This window comes from Ursus maritimus, unplaced genomic scaffold (genome assembly GCF_017311325.1).
Source record: "Ursus maritimus isolate PB19 unplaced genomic scaffold, ASM1731132v1 scaffold_12, whole genome shotgun sequence".
In the NCBI taxonomy this organism is placed as follows: domain Eukaryota; kingdom Metazoa; phylum Chordata; class Mammalia; order Carnivora; family Ursidae; genus Ursus; species Ursus maritimus.
Genome location: NW_024423564.1, coordinates 3,259,563 through 3,281,706, shown reverse-complemented (window position 1 = coordinate 3,281,706; position 22,144 = coordinate 3,259,563). Strand labels below are relative to the sequence as shown.

General features: G+C 41.2%; 4 non-coding genes across 4 annotated transcripts; 1 reads left to right on the top strand and 3 right to left on the bottom strand.

Moving 5' to 3' along the window:
- Positions 1-6,037: 6,037 nt before the first annotated feature.
- Positions 6,038-6,111, bottom strand: TRNAN-GUU. Its single transcript has one exon. It is a non-coding gene; the product is annotated as a tRNA-Asn (tRNA).
- Positions 6,112-8,221: 2,110 nt separating this feature from the next.
- Positions 8,222-8,293, bottom strand: TRNAH-GUG. Its single transcript has one exon. It is a non-coding gene; the product is annotated as a tRNA-His (tRNA).
- Positions 8,294-14,645: 6,352 nt separating this feature from the next.
- Positions 14,646-14,717, top strand: TRNAE-UUC. The gene has a single exon. It is a non-coding gene; the product is annotated as a tRNA-Glu (tRNA).
- Positions 14,718-18,480: 3,763 nt separating this feature from the next.
- TRNAG-CCC lies at positions 18,481-18,551 on the bottom strand. The gene has a single exon. It is a non-coding gene; the product is annotated as a tRNA-Gly (tRNA).
- Positions 18,552-22,144: the final 3,593 nt, after the last annotated feature.

The following is a 22,144-nucleotide window of genomic DNA, read 5'->3' as shown; positions in this document are numbered from 1 at the left end:
CAATCCCCGCGTATGATGTATACACAGAGATTAATATAAAAATTATACTTCAATAGTAGTAGTAAATAAGGGACTGTGAATGAGTTATCTCACCTAAGTTTACTCAAAATAGGGAGACGGTCATCAGAATGTTGTCAAATAAGTAGAAAGCAAAAAGTATGAGGATAACTAAAATATCATAATAAATATTTGGAACCTACTTTGTGTTTTGGGAGGTTATTAATTATTGATTCAATTTCTTTAATAGATATATGTCTATTCAGATTATCTATTTCTCCTTGTGTGAGTTTGGTAGATTATGTCTTTCAAGGAATTGGTCCATATCACCTGAGTTATCACATTTGGGGCCAGAGAGTCTTTCATAATATTCCTTCATTACTTTATTACCCTTACATGTCCATGGGATCGGTACTGATGTTCTCTTTCATTTCCTACATTAGGAATTTGTGCCTTTTCTCTTTCTTCTATTGGTTAGCCTGGTTAGAGGTTTATTAATTTTACTGATCTTTTCAAAGAGCTAGCTTTTGTCTTTGTTGTTTTTCTCTACTATTTTCCTATTTTCAATTTCATTGACTTCTGCTCTGATGTTCGTTATTTCTTCACTTCTGCTTACCTATAATTTAATTTGTTCTATCTCTAGTTTCCTAAGGTGAACCTACTTTTCATCCTAGCCTAGGCTTTCCCAGGAGAATAAATTTCATTATCAGCTTGGCAAACCTTAATTAAGCAACCTTTTAATTATTTTTACTCAGTTATAAGAAATGTAAAGTACACTAAGTTCGCAGTTAAGAGTTCCTTTATTAATGTAAACCCACCTGAGTAACCACCACCCAGACTAAGGTACATTACATTTCCAGACTCTGGACAGCTTCCTCATGCCTCTTCCCAGGCAACATTCCACAGAGTTAGCCTTCCTTAAATTTCTATTACTATTTAATTTTGCTTGTTCTTTGTCTTCACATAAATAGAATCAGAAAGTAAATACTCTGGGGCTTTGTGTGTGTGTGTGTGAGCTCAGGGAATAATCTTAGTTCAGTATAAATTATGGTATAGATTCATTCATATTTTTTTCATAGGTTTTTACTGTTGTGTGTATTCCATCATATGATTATATCACAATATATTTAGTCTGCTCTTGTTGCACATTTGATTTGTTTCCAGATTAGAGCCATTTGGAATAAAGCATTTATAACCATTATTTACAGGCCTTTTGGTGAACATATGCATACCGTTCTCTAAAGCAGTGTTCTCCAATAGAAATTTAATGCTAGCCACAAATGTAATTTTATATTTTCTAGTAGCCACATTAAAAAAGTAAATAGAAATAACTGAAATAATGTTTTTAAGGATTTTATTTATTAGAGAGAGAGAGCTTGCCTGTGCATGATCGGGGAGGGGCAGAGAGAGAGGGAGAGGGAGAGGCAGACTCCCCACTGAGCCAGGAGCCTGACGCAGGGAGGGATCATAACCTGAGTCAAAGGCAGATGCTTAACCACCTGAGCCACCCAGGCGCCACTAAGTGAAATAAATTTAATATTATATTTTATTTAGCTTGCCATATCCAAAATATTACCATTTCAACATGTGGCACAGCCATAATGCTCGACAGCTATATGTGGCTAGTGACTATCAGGTTAGCAACGTAGTTGGCTATTTAGCTAAAATTGGAATTGTTGGGTCACAGGATATATACATATAAGCCTATTTCCCTATCTATATCTATTTCTATATTTATATTTACAGTCACTTTTAGTAGATAATGTCAAATAATTTTCCAGAATTGTTGTACCAAATGACACTGCCACCCACAGGGAACAAGACAATTATCGGTACATAATTCACTCTCATAAACTGTTGATCTTTAAAGCCTCTCTCCAAAAAATTATACGAAAACAAAATAGGTGAGAGGGGAGAAAAGAAAACACAATCAGAAAACAATGGCTCTCTCCCTCTCTCTTTCCCCTTCTTTTTTTTTTTCATAGGCTAATATTCTGGAATTTGTAAAAGGACAAGCTAAGCAATCTGCCTTGGGAGCAATTTCACTGGGTCATGAAGGAAACCAATTTCAGTGATTTGGAGGTTTTCTGAATAGAATTGAAAGTTTAGCTGAAAATTCTACATGACAAGTTATCTCTGCCAGTGTCCATCTGCTGAAACCAGATTTGTGTCTTTTCCTTTTCAGAATTTTTAAGCTGCCAGTGTTGGGTCAAAATTCTGCTTCAAATGGAGATAATTTGACCATGAGAGTCTCAGTCTCTTTTTGATACATCAGCTGGATGTTACCACAGGGTAATGGTCCTGTACCAGCATTTAAACACATGAATATGAGCGGAAGAAAAAAGTGTGAGTATAATCACAAATATCCTAAGAAGTGTGGAATCTACTTCATACCCAGTTTTCTAGTCAGCATAGGCCTAAACAGGATAATAAGGCTCAAGAATCACTTGGATCAACTTTAGCTAACAGGTGAACTTTTTAATTGACTGATTGATCAATATTTTAAAAATCCTTACTTCAAAAATGTAAAATAGCTTTTGTATGGCTAGCCAGTAAATATTAAAGAGCAATTTTCCTGTTCTGGACTATTCTAAGTAATAGAACACTCTTGCTAATCTGTGGAGTATCTAAAGCTAAGGCCGTTTTGTTATTTGAACCAAAGTCAGTGACAAGTTGGAAATTACATGTTCCAGTTTAAGAACAACAAGCCAGAATAGAAATTCTCATACAATACAAACTGGTGAAATTCAGAATCTTGGATCAGATCCTTAGCATGTTAGGTTCTTTTTTTTTTTTTTTAAAGAATTTATTTATTTATTCGACAGAGATAGAGACAGCCAGCAAGAGAGGGAACACAAGCAGGGGGAGTGGGAGAGGAAGAAGCAGGCTCATAGCGGAGGAGCCTGACGTGGGGCTCGATCCCACAACGATGGGATCACGCCCTGAGCCGAAGGCAGACGCTTAACTGCTGTGCCACCCAGGCGCCCCAGCATGTTAGATTCTTAATAAGATATGAGCAATTGCCCCCCTTTTGTAGCAGTGTGGTTAGAATGGTCATACGACCATGGTCCAGGCAACATGTTGATCATTTTGATGTGAGCAGGTGACAGTCATTTGATTACTCAGAAAGAATAATGTCAGGGAATCACATAGAAAAAGCACAAAATTACCAATGAAAATGGAAAGAAGCCAAATTCTCTCTGAAAATTTGAACATACATAGTAAAATTTCTTTTTTTTTTGGTTGAAATACTTAATTTCTCTTATTTTCAATTCATATAAGTGATTATTAGTAACCATAGACCAATCTGGGCAGCACCTCCTTTGAATTGTTAAGAGACCTAATTTGTCCATACCCTCCAGAAGAAAACAAATTATACCAATTAGTTTCCTTAGAAAATAATTTGTAATTATACAATGGAAATTTCTCCTAAAATTACTGGGCATTCTAAAAGAACTAACTGTAGAAAGTAATAACACCATTGAAAGGAAAAGAGGCAATGTTATTTATTAAAAATGCTTATCTGTGAGGAAAATAAAAGTTAATAACTATATACCATTAAATGTTTGGAGAAGACGCACTACTGGAAATCTGAGTAATTTTACGATAGCCTTTTCAGTGCAATAGGGCCTTCTCAGAGTCTTTTGCATTATGGTCACTGAATTTTATCAGTTTTTAAAAATCCATTTTAAGAAGATTTTTTCTTTTTTTTTAATAAAAGGATGAACTAGTTAACAGTTCTGGAAATTATTAAATCTTGATTTATATAACTGTCAGAAGCCCTATTTGTTCACTTAATTGCTTAATTGTAATGGCATAAATATCCTTTTCCTCCTATCTTTAGCCTGATTTAAACAGTTGTGAAATTATTCTATCATTTAGTAACTTCAGTATAGACTACGAAACAGACTAATGGATACCAGAAATTCAGTTTCCTTTCTTTTCTATGATCCCCAGCATGTAGAGCAATTTATTAAAGTCAAGAGTTCTTAGGGGAGAATCACAGTGTGTTGAGATAATTCTTGTTATAGATAGTAAGTATTCCACTTTTGGGTCCATAGAATTTTATCTAGTGTTGGATAAGATGTGAACAAATTCTCAACACTGCAGACTCAAACACCAGAAAATACCAAAAACCTCAGGACAAAGAGCCAGTCATAAAAGACTCACAGATTAGACCATCTGTCATCTACCATCCAACAGAGAATGGGTCCTTGTGAACTACCACCCAACAGAGATCATCTCTGGATGTTCACTTCATAAAAGCAAAACCAGAATTCCACATCGATACCACTGATGGGAGAAAATAATTGACAATGTACAAATGAGAAAGAAAAAGACTGTCCAAGAATTACGCATAGTATGTAAAAGTCATAGAGCTTAATTTCTGCTCCTGAGGCTCAACAGAAAAATCAAGGGAATATGAACCAATGGCTCTAACACAAGGTGCCCCTGTCAGACGCAGAATTCTCCTGGGTACGATGATGTGTCTCAGGTATGTGACTTTTTGTGGAAATAGCTGCCAAAAACTGTCAAGGAATAATATAGCGTGAGTGATGGTTAATTTTATGTGTCAATTTGGCTAGGTCACAGCACCCAGATACTTGGCCAAACAATATTCTAAATGTTTCTGTAAAGGCATTTTTAGATGAGATTAACATTTAAATCAGTAGACTTTGACTAAAGCAGATTGCCCTCCATAATGTGAGTGGGCTTCACCCAATCAGTTAGAGGCCCTAGTAGAGAAAGACTAACCTTCCTGAAAAAAGAGAAAATTTTGTCAGCAGAACGCCTTTGGAGTCAAACAGCCTTCTGTGGGTCTCCATCCTGCCATCCTATCCTGTAAGGGCAAAGCCCCCACAGTCGTGTGATCTAATTCCTTACAATAAGTCTCTGTCTTTCTTACTCTATCATCCATCTATCTTATCTATCAGTCTACCTACCTACCTACCTACCAATCTCCCTATCTCCCTATCTATCTGAAGTGCTAAGGATGAGTTAGTATGTTGTGTGTATTAGTTCTATATTGATTCTGTTTATCTGGAGAATCCTGACTAATACAGACAACATACTAACTCACCCTTACTATTTATAGAGAGAGGAGAAAAGGAACAAATGTCTGGGACCAGTGAGTTTTTTCTCCCTCTAGGTAAGCTGCTTGGCACAAAGCTGTTAAAGAGGCCACACTGGCCAGTCTTCTCTGCACCTGGTTGACAGGTCTCTGCACAAATCAGTTACAGTTATATAAAAATATCTTGGCAGTTAGTTGAGGAGTAGATGCAGAGATATCCTACTGCTTAATGCCCACCATGTCATCTGTTGTACCTCCCTGTTAGTTAAGTCAGGAGGAAAACACTCCCCTTATTAGATGATCAAAGATAAGTGTATATAGAAAGTGTGTTATGCTAGCAAGAGTACGAGGAAAAGAATTCTCCTATTTAGAAAAATAAATTGAACTATAAAGTGGTACCACTACAATGAATGGCAAATTTACATTAAAAAACATACTGTAACCACTATGACAGAGCAATTGCATTTACAGGACTCTCCTACAGAAATACTTGTGTAAGCGGCAAAAGATATGGGTACACGGATGATGGCTACAAGAGTATTTGATTATCATAAGACCAACTTATTTTTTTAAAATAACACGTAAAAGTTAAAGTAATAGTACAAAGAAATGCCTTCATCAAAAATAATGCAGAAGATAATAATAATGCTCACGATTCTGATAGCGTTATTGATTACTAAATCCAGACACATCCCACGAGATGCTATTACACAGTTGAAAATTTGAGGTACATAAAATTTGTTACTAGCCCAAAGAAACAAGATTCCATCCCACAATACACTCTCTACATCAAGCCTCTCTTGTTCCTTGTTTCTAGGAACTTCTGTGTTTCCTAACTACATTTCTTCCCGGCAGATCTTCTGGGAGGTCATGGGAGCTCAAGAAGGGGGCCTGATAGCACTTGAAAGGAGGGAAGTGAAGTATCTTGCTCTTTGCCAAGGAACCAAACCGATGTAAAAAGGCCCATACCGTCCCTGGGTGGGCTCGAACCACCAACCTTTCGGTTAACAGCCGAACGCGCTAACCGATTGCGCCACAGAGACACGGTGCACCCTCTTTCTTCATTATAATAGAGAGTGATCCCTCACTAAACGCAAATGGCTACCAACCCCTGCTGTGTGATTGGGCAGGCTCCAAAGTCTTGGAAAACCGGAGAGATTAGAGTGACAAATGAGCCGTTTGTCGCGTTTGAAACCGGTGCATTGGGTAATTCCGAAACTGGGGCACCCAAATGGCCTCGCCCTGCCTTGCCCCTCACCGACCTCAGAAGCCAGAACCTCCGGAGACAACCGGGGCCGCGACCCTACCACCCCTCTACCCCCTAGGCTGAGTAGAGAGGGCCCAAGGAAAGCTGAATGCCCAGAGCACTCAATTAGGACTTGCTGAATTAATGCACTTGAGAGTCTGAACATACAAAGGGACAATGGCTAGACCACATATATGTTTATATATATGTTATGTAATATGTTATATATAAACATGTAATATATAACATGTAATATGTTATATATACATAACATATATATATAAACACGCATATATAAACATATATTTATACACACACACACACACACTCTGATAAACTCTGGTCCTCCACCTGCAGCCAGCTCCCAGGAAGCAGCCTGCTAGAAGTCAGATTTGTAGGAAGTCAGGCTTTTAACTCTAGTAACAATCCAGGGAGCTAAAAAATAAACTTGTGGAACAACTGGTTCAAAATGGCCAGGATTTGATTAATAACTTACAGCTTCCCTAATTTTTATTCCCATTGCAACTTATGACCAGTCAGAGAAAGTCAAATATGCACCCTAACCAGTCATACAGGATGCTCAGCTTCTAGTTACCCACTTACAGCTTTCCCATGCCAATAGCTTCTATGGCTTAAGTCTTCCCTTTTTCCTACTATAAAGCTTTCCCACTCCTCCCTCAGCTTTTGTCTCTTTTAAAATGCAAGTGACCATGGCTGATGCCCTTGCTATAGCAAGTTCTGTATAGTCTTTGCCCTTCTCCTTTGGTTGGTCTTCTTTTTTTTACATACATTGTCACCTTTAAGCTTTTAATCCTTTGAAGAACTCTGAGAGCTGAAATAGAAAATGTTTTTAAAAAGGGAACATTCTATTCAAAAGGTTTTATTTTGGTCAATTGATTCCGAACCCTGCAATGTCCCCCAGGCTGGGGCGCAGAGAGACCGACAGTGCACCATCTGTGCAGCTTAAGCTCCAAGGGCTCAATTCAACTGCGTTCCATCTTCAGGGGCCAATGGGGTCGGTGTGAGGGAGCAGGAAAAGGGTCGGGGCCAAAAAAGAACCTTCAGGAGAACGGAAAGAAGCACGGTTGAGGACAAGGAGACCTCCCACCAGGCTTGTGGAGACGCACTGGCCAGATCCTGAAAGACGAGATTTGTTTTTTATTTTGTATCAGAATGGGGAGGGACAAATGGAGAGAGAGGACCTGAAAGAGAGAAAAGTGCAAGACCCTGTAGTTGTTCAAGTACAAAGCAAGAAAATATTGCGAATATTTTTGCATCAAAAATATTACAGGACACACACCAATTGCTAGCGGTTTCCTCCAGCGCTGTGATGGTACAGAGGTTAGCGCTTCACGTTGTAGTTGCGGCTCCTGCGGTTCGAATCTGAGGCACAGCAGTATTTGATATTTATCAGAGCTCATTGGGCTGTGCAGTTAGGATCGTGTATCACATTCTACGTGAGTTAGATTTCAATATTAGTACTATTAGCATAAAAATTGGGTGGGAGGGGTAGAAAATGGCATGTAATTTGGCTTTTGTTAGATTTTATTGTAAAATACCCTGCGGAATACAAACTCATAAAAAGCTCGTTGTCATAGTGTCTAAAAAGGCCCCATCAACATCTGAAATATCCCAACCAGAAAAACGGTTACGGCTACACCGTTACGTAAATGGATAGCCCTTTACCTTTTGGGATAGTTCTGCGCATGCTCAGATATGAGGCACGGTTTTGGAAGACCGAATACCTGATCCCAGGTTAGTGCAGGGTCGGATTTCCTCCCCTTCTCCTGACTGCAAAGTATTAGGGAGCCACCGCAAACCCTGATGTTAGGCCACAAAAAGTGATGAGGAGATTAAAACCAAGGATAAAATACTTTCCAAATTTTGTCAAGAAAGATAGCAGTTACTGCCGTGACTCGGATTCGAACCGAGGTTGCTGCGGCCACAACGCAGAGTACTAACCACTATACGATCACGGCGCGCCACAAACCCGCAGGCGTTTGCGGTGCCTCCTTTAATATTTTTGATGTAAAACCATCCACACCTAGATAAAGCTATACAAAATTTCTGTCAGCTCAGAAACATCAATACAGTCCTTTCCAACCAATTCCCACCTACTCATGCTTTGCTTAAGCAAATCATTCTGATTTCTTTTTGTTGTTTTGAAAGGACTTTACACTTTAGCAACAAGTTAGATAAGTAACTTTGTTAACTCGCAATCAAGATTTTGAGCCCAAGAGAAAAGAAAAAATTACAAGGCCCCAAACAGGCATAATCATTGTTATTTTTTAAAATTAATTTATTTTATTTTTAAAAAATAATCTCCACCCAACGTAGGGCTGGAACTCACCACCCCAAAATCAAGAGTCAGATGCTCTACTGACTGAGCCGGCCAGGTGTCCCAAATCACTTTTATTTTTAAAGCATTTTTTAAAAAGATTTGTTTATTTATTTTAGAGAGACAGTGAGTGGGGGTAGGGCAGAGGGAAAGAGAGAATCTTGAAGCAGACTTCCTGCTGAGCGTGGAGCGCAACTCAGGACTCGATTCCCAGACCCTGAGATCATGACCTGAGCCAAAATCAAGAAATGGGGCCTCAACCCACGAAGCCACCCAGGCACCCTACTGCTATTTTCAAATGAACATTTTATATATGTAAAATAAATAAATTCAGTTACAATCTACTATAGCGCTGTGAACTGATTTAAAAGCAACATCACCCAAAGGTCCATGATTATGCATAGTATCCAGGTTTTTATCTTTAATACTATTCCCTACGAAATGAATCAAGATTTCTTAAAGAAATGACTACTTCCAGGAATGGTGCTGGGGAATTACAGGGCGAGCATGGGAAAGCTTAGATCAGAAGGCAGTGATTCGTTAACAACGCACTAGGATCTTTAAAAAACACATAGCCAGCTTGAAGGAATTCTCACTATCATGAGTTGTGATACTTTGGGTATGAAAAAGAACTGTGATTTTTGTGCAGGGGTCAGTAAACTATGGCTTGCTGGCCAAATCCCACTCAGAGCTGTTTAGTAAATAAAGTTTTATTGGAATACAACCATACTTATTCATTTATGTATTATCTATGGCTGCCTTTGTGTTACAATGGCAGAGCTGAGCATTTCAACAGAGACCATATGGACTACAAAGCCTAAACTACTTACTATTGGGCACTTTACAAAAAAAATTGCTGGCCCTAGTCTAGTGGATTGAAAGACTGAATTAAGGAATATTGGAGTCAATGAAGTCATTTGCATGCTGAAGTATTTAGGTTCAATGATCATGATAGAACTTACTTTAAAATGGTTCAACAAAAACATATGATTAAGTAGATATAAACGGTTCTGATTTCTATCTCCATAGGTTAGTGTTGACTATTTTTGAAATTCACAGAAGTGAATATACTTTTTTGTGTGTCTGGCTCCCCCCCCCCATGCTACATAATGTTTTTGAGATGCATCCATACTGCTAAGTGTATTATAGTGTTCTTGATGAGTGTTATTCCCATGTGTGACCATACTGCTGTTGATGATACTTGGATAATTTCTAGTTTGGGCCATTGTAAACAAAGCCCTTATACATGTGCATTCATTTTTAGAGTATATATTTTGTCGTGGAATTGCTAGGTCATGGGATAGGCGTAAATTTAACTTTATTAGGAACTGCCAAACAGTTTTCCAGAATGACTGTGTGATTTTACCTTGTCAACAGCAACCAGGTACAGTTACTCTATATTCTTTTCAGCAGTTGTTCTCCCTCTTTAAAAGTTTACTGATTTTTGTGAGTGCATAAAGGTATCTCACTGTGGTTTTAATTTGTGCTTCCCTAACAAATAATGATATGAGCATCTTATGTCTTTTGCTCATTTAGAAATTATCTTTTGTGAAGAAAGCCTATTCTGGTGTTTTGCTAATTTTTAATGCTTTGGCTTTTATTATTGACTTCTAGAAGTTCTCTATCCATTCAAAATTTGAGTCATATTCTGGTAAGAATATTGCAAATATCTTTTCCTACTCTATGGATTGCCTTTTTACTTTCTTATGGTGATTTTTGATGAGCAGAAGTTTTTAATTTTGATGAAATCTAATTTCTTTATTTTTTCTTTTATTGTTAAGGTATCTTACTCTAAGACATCTCTCCTGCCCAAGATTGTGAATATGTTTTCCTACATTTTCTTCTAGAAACTTTAATATTTTAGTTTTCAGCTTTAAAATTTATGATTCATGTCCTGACCTCAGCACAATACTTAACCACTTTGGCTTAAGAATCTTTGACTTGCTTGCAGATCACCAACCTCCCAGAAATTCTTATAACCTTTGATGTAAAAACATTCATAATAGTTTCCTGCTCTGCTCTTTGTTGACTACAGATCTTTGTGTTTCTATCCCTCACTCCTCCTCTTGCCCTCTCTTTCCTTCTCTCTCCTTTTCTCACCCCTACATCTGAGAAAACCAGAAATACCTAAAACTGAGAAGAAGAAAGATCTGATCAATTTGTGTTCAGGAGCCCAGGCTCTGGTTTGCAAATCTGATCCTGCCCTTGTGTGGTCTTGGAGAAGTAGCTTATACTTCATGTGCCTCAATTCTTTCTTCTATAAAATGGGGCTAATGAGAGTAACCACTTCATTCTGTCGTTGTTGTCTGTGCCTGAATTTAGTAGCTACTCAATAATATCATAATCAGTAGAATCATCACCCTCATTGTCATTATCCTCTGCATTATTTTTGAAAATTATTGTGCTGATATTTTGCACCTTAGTTTTGCTTCTCCTAGAAATTCTTGTAAATGGAATCATGGGAGTATGTATGCTGCTGTATTCTTCATAATGTCTCTGAGTTTTCTTTATATTGTGGAGTATATCAAAAGTTTATGCCTTTTTATTGCTGAATAGCATCCCACTATATGGATCTGTTACAATCTGTTTACCAGTGTCCTGATAATGGACACTTGAGTAGTTTCTACTTTGGGCTATAGTTAATAAAGACACTACGAACATTCTTGGTTTGGACATTTGTTTTCAGTTCTCCTGGAAGACTATCTAGGTGAAGAATTTATGGAAATAAAGGGATGTTTATGTAAATTTATGTTTACATGTGTAAGAAACTAAAACCAAAATGGTTATAACACATTCCCAAAAAACGTGTGAGAGTTCTGGCTGTTCCACATCTTCACCAAGATTTGGTGTTTCCAGGCTTTACAATTTTAGCCATGCAGTGGTGGGTGCAGTGGTATCTCAGTGCAGTTTTAATATCTATTTCCCTGGTAACTAGTGATATTGAGCACTATTATATGTGCTTACTGGCCATTGGTATATCTTTCTCTCTGAAGTGTCTGTTTAAGCTTTTGCCCATTTTAAAAAATGGGTGTTTCAGCTTTTAATATTGATTACAAGAGGTCATTTTAAATTCTGGAGATAGGGTCTTTGTCAGATATGTTTTGTGAATATTTTTTTCCCAGTCTGTGATTTGCCTTTTCACTGAATGGAATCTTTAATGAGAAGACATTTTAAGTATTTTAATTATTTTTATAATTTTAATATTTAATATTATAAGTATGAATATTGTTAAAGTCTAATTTAATTAGACTAATATTAGTTTAATATTTTAAATTCTAATTTATCATTTTAATATTTAATATTGTTAAAGTCTAACTTGTCATTTTTCTTTTTTACTTTTTTTTGTATAATATTTACTTCGCTTACCACCAGGTCATAAGGATGTTCTCATGCATTTTTTTCTAAAACTTTATAGTTGTAGCACGTGTATCATTTGGTCTATGATCCAACTCAAATTAGCTTTCATGTCTATTGTAAGGTAGGGATTGTAGGTTTTTTCACTATGTAGATATCTAGTTGTTCCAATGCTATTTGTTGAAACCATAGTCCTTTCCCCATTGAATTGCTTTTGTGTCTCTTTTTGGAAAATCATTTGACCAGAGGTGGTCTATTTTAGGTGCCTCAATCCTTCTGTCACTCCCACACTGTCTTGTTTATAGTAATATGCAGCTCAATAGTAAGTCTTCCAGCTTTGACTTTTTCACACATCTCAGCAAATTTTGAAATGTGTACATACCAAAGTAGCCAACATACAAATCAAGATCTGTGGTCCCTTAACTTCTCTCATCTCATTGTAAGACATATGTCCTCCCATATTATGTCTGGTCCCTTAGCCAAAGATCCTCTATTGCAGCTTCCAGAAAAACGAAATCTCCAGTTACCGTTAGAGCTGATGGAGAGACAAAATGTCTGCAACACTCAACCACGAATCTAGATTTTTATTGAAAACAAAGTTCATATTCCAGTTCTTTGGCTAGAGCAAAATTTTCTATTATTTATGACCATGAATACAACGTTTGGTTTGGAATTCTCTGTTCTTTGTAGGGAGATAAAGTCCCAGGGAGGGCCTCTAACTTACCCAACTGTTAGTTGACTATGAGGTTGAAGTTGGAGGCTGGGTAAGAATAGACTTTTATTGTATTAAAAAAGATGAGGGAGAGATGCTGAGAAAAGGTGTAGGGAAGAGTAGGTTGGAGCTAGAAAGTCGAATCTTGGGTCTTGCAGTGATTGTTAGATTTTGTAGAAAGAGGAGTTCGAGGTTACCTATCCAAGGGGGGAAAAACTTCAGTGCAAACAACCAATATTTAAAACCATTTTATGATACTTTCTCATTTACACATCGTCTTTCTTTTCCATTTTTGTAAAAATGGCAGCCTTCATGTGCTTGTTATATGACTTTTAAAATGTGTATTTAAGTTAAAAACTATTAAAATTAAACTATGCATCACGAACGTCCTAAATTCATCTTAAATTCAACCAACAGTGCATTTAAAATAAAATGCGTCCAGCCTAAGAGCCAAACCCACGTGGCTGTAGTGCAGTTCCTGGGTGTGTGATTTTCAACTGCAGTTGCTTTCTCTACTTTCCCGCACTCCTGGAAGTCCTCATTCAAAACCCATCAGAAACCGTTTCCTTTGCTAAAAGATTTGAAAGTACTCTTACTTCAAGTAACTGCATTAAAAATAAATTTACCAGTTGCCTCCTTGGAATCCACAGAGAGCCCGGGGGAGACGTTCAAACGCCAAAGGAACAGGGGCCGCTCACTCACTGGTAGCCAGGCCAAGGCTTTGGCTCCCACTGGAGACGGGAACTCGACTCACCTCCACCAGCGACGGGACCCCGATTTCATCGTCATGCGGTTTTCAGATGAGGAAAATCGCACGGAGTTCTTCCTTTCCCTCGGCTCTATTTCCACCTCTCCCTCTCTGTCTCTTCCAGAGCGTCCTGGGAAGCTAATATCGGACAGGACCGAGAGGGGAGGCTGCCCTTCTCCTCCCGGTCGCTCCCGCCTGGGCGTCTCGGCGGCTCAGTCGCGCCGGGACGTTAGGGCCGCGAGGGCAGCGGGTGCGGGGCCGCGAGTTCGCCGCCCGTGTCCGCGCGCCCCGCGCACCTGCGCGTCGCCGGCCCAGACCCAGGGACTCGACGCCGCCCGGGGCTGGTCCGCAGGCCGCACGCAGGGGTGCGCGGCTCGGACCCGCGAGAGGGGCCGCGCTGAGGGGGCCGGGCCGGAGGAGGCTAGTTTGAGGCGCCGAGCCCAGGAAGGGCGTCCACGGCGGCCCGGGCCCGGTCCCGAGGTGAGAGGTCTCCAAGCCCGAGTGTTAGCGGAGCGAGGTGGCGAGGGGAGTCCTTCTCCCGCCGGTACGGGACAGTCGTTCGCCGAAAGCGGGCCGGAGGAGAGTGTGGCTCCGACGGCGGCCAGCGAAAGAAGAGACGGGGTTTTCCGCCCGAGCGGCCGTGTGGCGCGGGAGAAAGGCGGCGTCCGAGAAACTGTTGGGCCCGAGCGTGCGGCGCCTCGGCTGAGGTAGATCGGAAGCGCAGGGCGGCGGTTGCGGGCGAGACCCCGCGTCAGTTCGGGGCCGCCGAAGCGCTCTGAAGGCGGTCTCGGTCCGCTCTGCGCCCTGTGCTGCTGCGTCCCCCGGAGTCCGCCGGGTGATGTTGGGGACGCCGGGTCTCACGCCGGGCGCCTCTCCTCGGCAACCTCGCGGCGACCTCGTGTCCGCACGCGGCCTCGCGAAGGCGCGTCTCCAGGGCAGCTGGGGGGAGGGGGGGTCGGCCGGGACTTGGGGACATGGCGGGGCTCGGGGCGCGCCGAGCTCTCGGTCTTTCCTGTGGGGCTCTTTTTATTGAGAAAGCAGGGAGGGAGGCCTTAGGGGGGGCAATTCCTTAAAAGGGTGGGAGGCACGGTGGTAAAGGCAGGCGGGGGGCTTTTCTAGAGATCAGGAAAGGGTGTGAATCTTGTCAGAGGATTTTAAAAAAAACTCCTGGTGCACAGTTCCCTGGTGGTCTAGTGGCTAGGATTCGGCGCTTTCACCGCCGCGGCCCGGGTTCGATTCCCGGTCAGGGAATCTATGCACACTGAGTTCATTGAGCGTGTTTTGCTCTAGTTTGGTTTGTTTTCCCTTTCCGAAGACTGGCGGGAAAATAGAGTTAACTATTTATTGAGGATACATTCCAGAAAGCAGAACTGCTAAGTAAAATGGAGTGTGAATTTCAAACTCTCCTATACACTACCCACCAACCTATAAGCACGAATTATATGCCCCAACCTGTATGAGACTTCATATTCCCCCCCACATTTAAAACTAACACTATAAATTATCAGTCTTTTAAATATAATCTCAAATTTTATTTACCACCATCCAACCTCTTCATAGTCAGTTTTCCCATAGACTTTAAGTCCACTAGGGACAAATAAACTGAAGAGCTGCCTTGTATCTCAGCGATCTTGAACTGAAGACTCCATGTCCTGTTCTGGTATTTTCCTTTTCTTCCAGGTAAGATTAGTTGCAATAAAAATGTAAGCCTGGCTTTTTTACTTGCAGTGGTCTCGCGGATTCTAAATTTTGTGGATATGGAGCTGTTGCTTGAATAGTTTCATGGGCATACTTCACCTTTAGGAAATTCAGGAACATGGTGCACAGGAGGGTCCCTAAATCCATCTTTGGAAGTGTTGGCAGAAATAAATGAGCACCAGAAACGAAGGTAACAGCTTCTGAAGACCTAACAATGGTTGGAAGCAGAGCAGATTTTTTAAAAACCAGAGAGAAGTTGTTTCAGTAATTTAATTTTCATTTTGATGGCCACTTTATTTTTCTTACAGGAAGATAAGAGTTAGGGGCACCAGGGTGGCTTAGTTGGTTAAGCATCCCATTCTTGATTTCTGAGCATTGCCAGAAGGATTTATCTACATATTCCCAAGAAACTTCACTTGGCAAGCAAGCTACTGAAAGCTGGTGGGGTTTATCAGTCACTCTTGCTGGCAGAGATCTGATAACACTGCAGTCAGAGCTGTTGAGATTAAAATTTTTGACTTGCCAATCAATAAGACATTATTTATACAGTCAAACTTTAGACATCAGAGGGTTTAGGCACCCATGCTAAATTTTAAGCCATCCATTGGTGGCAAATGTCAGGGGAGTTTGTTTTATTAGCACTTTACACATGGCAGTGCTCTGAACAGAAGAATCTCCTCTAACACTTTAAGAGTATTCATAGTATAAACATGCAGCTCATTGATTTCAGTTATACATTTTCACAACTATACATTAATTTGGCACAGAGGCCTTTCTCTTAACTTTGACTTCTTTTTCTCTTTACCACAAGTTTTATCCACACTGTCAGTTGAATTTACACTCTCTTACAGGAACACAGAGCAAGGAGTTGAACACTTGTACTTGACAGGTTACACAGCAGCCAGGAGACCATTTCATCTCCTTGCCAAAGAGCTCAGGGAGAGCAAGGAGGTGTGACTACTCTGTGAGGCCCATTGGTGTAGTGGGGAGTCTTCTTATTACCTGAGATCAGGATAAGGGGAAGAGAGGGATGGAGTGGGGGCCATGGAGGGAGCAGTACCACTACAGTAAGCACAGCCACATACTTGCTTTTGTTTTTAAGAGGTCATCCACTCAGTCTCAACAAACTTTTAGCCACAGTTAAAGCACCATTTAGGTGGCTGCTTTCAATCCTTCCTTGTCACTGCTGAACCTCCAATTATCTATCCATGGACGTATGGATAGTCAAAAGGTCCTTACTCCCCTGGCTCATAACCACCCCCACATCATCCTGAGAAGCCTTCTCATATCCCCTAACCTGGCCCATGCACTCCGTCTGTCTTTCCTCTGAGAAAGCACTACGACCTTACCGGTCGCACTTGAATACCACATTTGTCAAGCAGTATAGCAGTCCCTAAGCAACAGTATATCATGTCACACTTCTGTAGAACTGACCCGTAAGGAGACAAAAGTCTCAAATAAACTGAGGTAATTATTACTTAGACACACAGCATTAGCAAGTGTAGCATGTTGTCAGCTCCCCACATCTGTAATCCCACAGCATGACACCACGCCGGAGGGATCAGATGACAAGAAAACACAAGTGGTGGCTTGCTCTGTCCTGAAGGAGCCAATTCCATATTGCTGCCAAGTTGTTTGATAACTTGTAGTTGCATCCTAGGGAGGTGGAGGCAAGGTGGAAATTTCCAGGTCTCACCAGAACCAGGGAGACAGATGAAAAACTGCCTACTTGGAGCCTGCCTCAGGACAGGCAATCTACCACAGAGATCAGTGAGAAATAGCCATACAATAGCACCCCACAAGACTGCCTATCTTTCCAAGTTCCAAGGGGGTATTCAGCCAAGAACTGGGTCAAACAGCAGTTGAACCTTGCCTGTGTGGCCCACGTGGAGAAGAACAAGGTCACCAGAGTGCCATAGCAGAGCCATTCTCCTATACCTTGATCATTGAAAAGGAGGTTGGCTGGATCTAATATCTGTGATTTGCACTTTCTTTACGTACGTTTCTTGAAAATGCTGCTTCACTGTTGCTTTGCTTTCTATGTTAGTGCTCATCTAATTCTGTTGCTTTTGTAACTTATTTCACAGTTTTACCTGGTGAACTTGAAGATGTTTTCTTTGCCTTTAAAGTCTATTAGGTTTACAATGGTATTGTTTTGAAGTTGATCATCCAGGGTCAATCCCTGGTACCTGATGAACCCTTTCAGTGTGCCTCATCACCTAAGTGATGTATCATTTTCCTTTTTATAATAAGATCAAGGCCCCTAGATTGTTCTCTCTAAAGCCTGACTCCTGTTTAGAGAAAAATCTTAAAAAACGAGAAATTATGTATCACAGTGTTTATTCAACAAATAGAGATATTCCCAAACAAGTTAAAATAGTAAAACCACCCTGATGATTTCAACACAGTCTTGCCAGGTAAGAACTTTTAAAAAATGACCATCAGTTTAGAACAAAATGTAGAAAGACATAATGCCAGAATAAGAAAGCCCTTGAACATGAATAAATTATTAAAAAGTGAAATGTCGCTATAGGCTTAAAAAGCTTAAATTTTAAGCTATTCTTAGATGAAAATTAATCACCCGTAGTGTCTAACGCAGTCCAAACCCCTACTACCCTCAAATCGGAATCCCTCCCAAGGAGCGCCCAGGAGCTAGAAAACAAATCCGGGTCAACAGTTCCCAGAGTCTTTAGCTCCTTCTCCCTTTTTACAAATACACTTTTCGGGCCAACACCTGTTGAGGCGCATCGCCGGGCACGCGGTATCCTTCCCCGGAACCGCGAGGCGCGGGCGGGAGGAGCGCAGGCCGCGCCGCTGACGACGTGAACGGACCCGGTCGCTGGTGTTGCGGTGCAGCGGCGCGAGCGAGGGGCCTCTGGCCGTAGCTCCCCTCGCGTCCACGCGGGTCCCTCTCCACCCATCTGCGCTTTCCTTGGGCCGCCGATGCCACTGGGGTGTCTGCCGACCCTGCGGCGGCTCCCCTCCGGGGACCTTGCTGTCTCTGCCCTCGCTCCGTGGTGAGACGTGGCCCAGCGGCCGACCCAAGGTCCAGAACGGGCATCAGTGACCTGGTGGCTCTTTGGGTCCTGTGGGTCCTCCAGGAAAAAGGCTGAAAGTAACTGTGGTCTTAGGTCCAGATAGACTAAAACGCAAACCCCGCAGAAACCCTCCCCCTTTCAAAGACAGTGGTTGTTGAATCCAAGTACTGCAGCAGTAGCAACCAAAACTCCTAAACGATGCTGTTTGCCCATGCAGCATAATTTTGTGTGAGAGGAATATAAAAACCCCAGGGAAATGAAAGCAGACAAAAGTTCACTGCATTGGCCGGGAATCGAACCCGGGTCTCCCGCGTGGGAGGCGAGAATTCTACCACTGAACCACCAATGCTTCCCTGTGTGGCCTGACATAGATGGAATCTAGGGTAGGTATCCAGAAAGACTTGATGATAGTTACAAAACAGGGTTTTTAGAGTGCTGGCTAATACCTGATAAAGGCACCCAAACCGAAGGTTTTTTATAGGAAACCTGTACTAGACAAAACATCGATACCAAAATATCTGATTTGTATGAACAAACTCTTAACTCTGAAAAGGGCTCTCTCCAACTGCGAAACAGACTCCAATAGAAAAACGTAAGAAATTCATCTAGGTTCCTTGTTTCTGTTCCTAAATCTTTGATTGTCAATCTCAACTGTTGTCTTCGTGGTTCTGGGAAGGTAACCTAACTTGTAAGTTAGGTGAGTAGGATTCTAATCCAGGGAAGAAATAAGAATTGGAACCAGAATTAGTATCAGACAGAAAAGAGGGGAAAGACCAGAATCAAGATTGATATAATGAAGAAATAAATTCTGGTCCATGGAGTTAGTTCTTTGTAGCTTTTAAAATTTTTCTATTTTATTTTTTTGGTAAAAGAGTAATGATCAATCTTGTAATCATTATAATGTGTCTGGTTTTTTAAGGTGTATAAAACATTTGAATGGATATATGATATAAAAAGATTAAGTTTGCAATCAAGGTTTGGGAGAATCCAATTTCCCAAATTAATAGGCTTTGATTTACTTACTAGCTGTACGATGAGTAGACTATTTAAAAAAATTACTTTAACATTGAAATATTAACATAGAGGTCTTTTGTTGAAGTTCGAAAAATGGAGAGAGATTTCTTTTTTCAGTTTTCCCTGGGGAAATTAAACTGAAGAAGGGAACCTGGAGAGCTCCTACACATGTTGGTACTAGGAATCATTATGACTTTTTGAAGGACAAGAGCCACAGAGGTGCAATGACACCTCTCTTGAAGGCAAGCCAAGTGGAGTCTGAGTCATAAACTTGAGCTCAATAAGGAAAACCACCATCATCTCGACCTTGAAGAGCTTTGACTCTATCTGCCCTCTGCCCGACACCCAAGACACACACCAGTTCTGGGCAACATGCTTTCAATTCGACCTACATCAACCAGGTGTACGTTTATTCCTATATCTCTTTTGAAACTACAAACCTGCACTTCCAGCTCACAACTCCTGATTCACAAGTCAATGCCTCATCCACGTCTCAGAGTCACACATGCTAAAACTCAACATACCAGTGAGTTCCGTGTCAGCATCACACATCACCACTCACCGTACCTCAGCACTCTCGGATCAGACCCGGGGAGCAGCCTCTCCCAAAAAGTAGTAGTGCACTGTCTTGGTTTCAGTTGATCACTGAAACAACGTGTCCACGTTGTTCCTAGCCCTGCCTAGTACATTTACCTTCACCACCAACCATTCTTTTTTTTTTTTTTTTAAAGATTTTATTTATTTATTTGATAGAGATAGAGACAGCCAGCGAGAGAGGGAACACAAGCAGGGGGAGTGGGAGAGGAAGAAGCAGGCTCCCAGCGGAGGAGCCTGATGTGGGGCTCGATTCCACAACGCCAGGATCACGCCCACAACGCCGGGATCACGCCCACAACGCCGGGATCACGCCCTGAGCCGAAGGCAGACGCTTAACCGCTGTGCCACCCAGGCGCCCCACCACCAACCATTCTTTTGCCCAAACCAGATCTTGCTGCTCTTTTTGGATAAATTTTCTTATCCTCCCAACACAGAAACTTGTTTCCAGTATAAATAATAAACAGTGCTTAAGTTAATTGGACTTTCTACAGATTTACTGCCATTTCATTACTAAACTCTTCCATCTATCACCTCTTACCTCCATTAATATAAGTAGATAAAAAACTGGTCTTCTTACAGCTAGTCTAGTCTGCTTCAGTCCATTTGCCGCATTGCATTCTGACTGATCATTCCATGGTGTAAAGTTGGACATCCCTATAGCCTAAATCAACATCAACCACCACAGTAGCTGACCAACAGCAGTCTTCCCTTCCTTGGTCATTGGAGCCCTGGAGACCATAGGAAGTTTTGGGAAAGAACTGCAGTGGTAACGCCTAGAGCTGTGGGTTTGGGACTTGTGTTGGCTTTGAGACATATGTACGTATTGGAGAAGCTCAAGAGTCAGACAGGGATTGGTGATAAAGAAGTAAGAATAAAATGAGTCACTGTGCTGGTAAACCTGACTTTCTGACTTTTCAATTTCACCAAGTCAGTTTCCTGACAGCTGGGATGAAGGCCACCAAAAGGTCCCTGTAGGGAGTTCCCTGGAGAAAATATTCTGAAATTTGGTCTTATGGAATTCTTCGTAGTCAAGCTTCAGAGGTGTCCTAGGAGCACAGAGGTCTCCACACAGGGATAATTTTGGATTCTTCAGCTGAGAATTTGTACCCTTTAGAAGGAGGAGGTCCCACCTGAGGTTCTCATCCATCCCAGATCAGGCTCCAGAGTGAGCTGCTTAGTGTAGCTGGAATCTGTGTGGTCATTGAGTCCATGTATGGACAGGTAGCTCCATTTCCGTGAAGTCCAGTAGATGAAGTCTTAGGGCCTGCTGTGGGTTGTGCGAGAAGCAACCTCATGAAGTATTTGGATATGTTACAAGATGAAGGACACCTTAACCTAAGAATACTGGTGCTTCAATAGCAAGTATCTCACCTCCCACCTGACTGTCCCAGCTTGCAGGCCCATACATGTAACTGTCTTTCTTCTTTTTTCTCCACCACGGTAACTTCATTTACTACCTCTTCTTGAATCTTTTTTACAAGGGTAAGTCTGGTCTATGCAAAGATCCAGCAGCCAGGGGCAACACTGCAGTCAGTTGAGGAGAGGGAGAGAAAGAATGAAATGGGCAGTGTTTGGAAAGTAAAAATGATTAAAGAGTGTGTCTATACAGTGACTCGCAGCCTTGGGACTGGGACAGGGCTATGATCATGGAAGGATTAGTGCTGGGCGGGAGGTGCACAACTGTTCCTCTGAGGGGCAAAGTAAGTTCTGGTATGTTGCTGGGGACATGTAACATTTGGAACTAATATTCTTGCCACACTCATGTGCATACCTTCTGATATCATGACATCACCTACTAGCAGAAGCATCCTAGAATATGAAGAATAACTTCAGTGTGTGTTTCTCTCTTTGGAAATTCCTTTTGGAAAAAGGCCAGAAGATTTCCCTTCTTTGTTGTGCCTATATTCTTCTGATTTTCTGTTGTCATGATACATGTAAATATATCCCTAGAAGGAGACTTGAGGAGCATAAAGAATGTCTCATCCTCTGTTCTAGGTTGTCATTCCATTAACTTTTCTCAAACCTCCTATATGTTGTGTTGGACCAGAAAGTTGGGAAATTTGGCCAATAGAAAAATTTCTTTCTATAGGTCACTGTACAGGTCATTATATCATGAATGGTCAAAATCATACATTAAATTAACTTCAGGAACCTAGTATCTGAGAAGTCAGTTGTTCCTTTTGAATGCTAATTATTTACCTTTTCTATCAGAAAAAGCAAATAGAGGAGTATTCAGACTTTCTGACTTAGGTGGACATAGCAAATGCACAATAAAAACTGTTCAGAACGAGAGAGAAACTGAAGTATGGAATAAGTGCTAGGAAGTTCTAA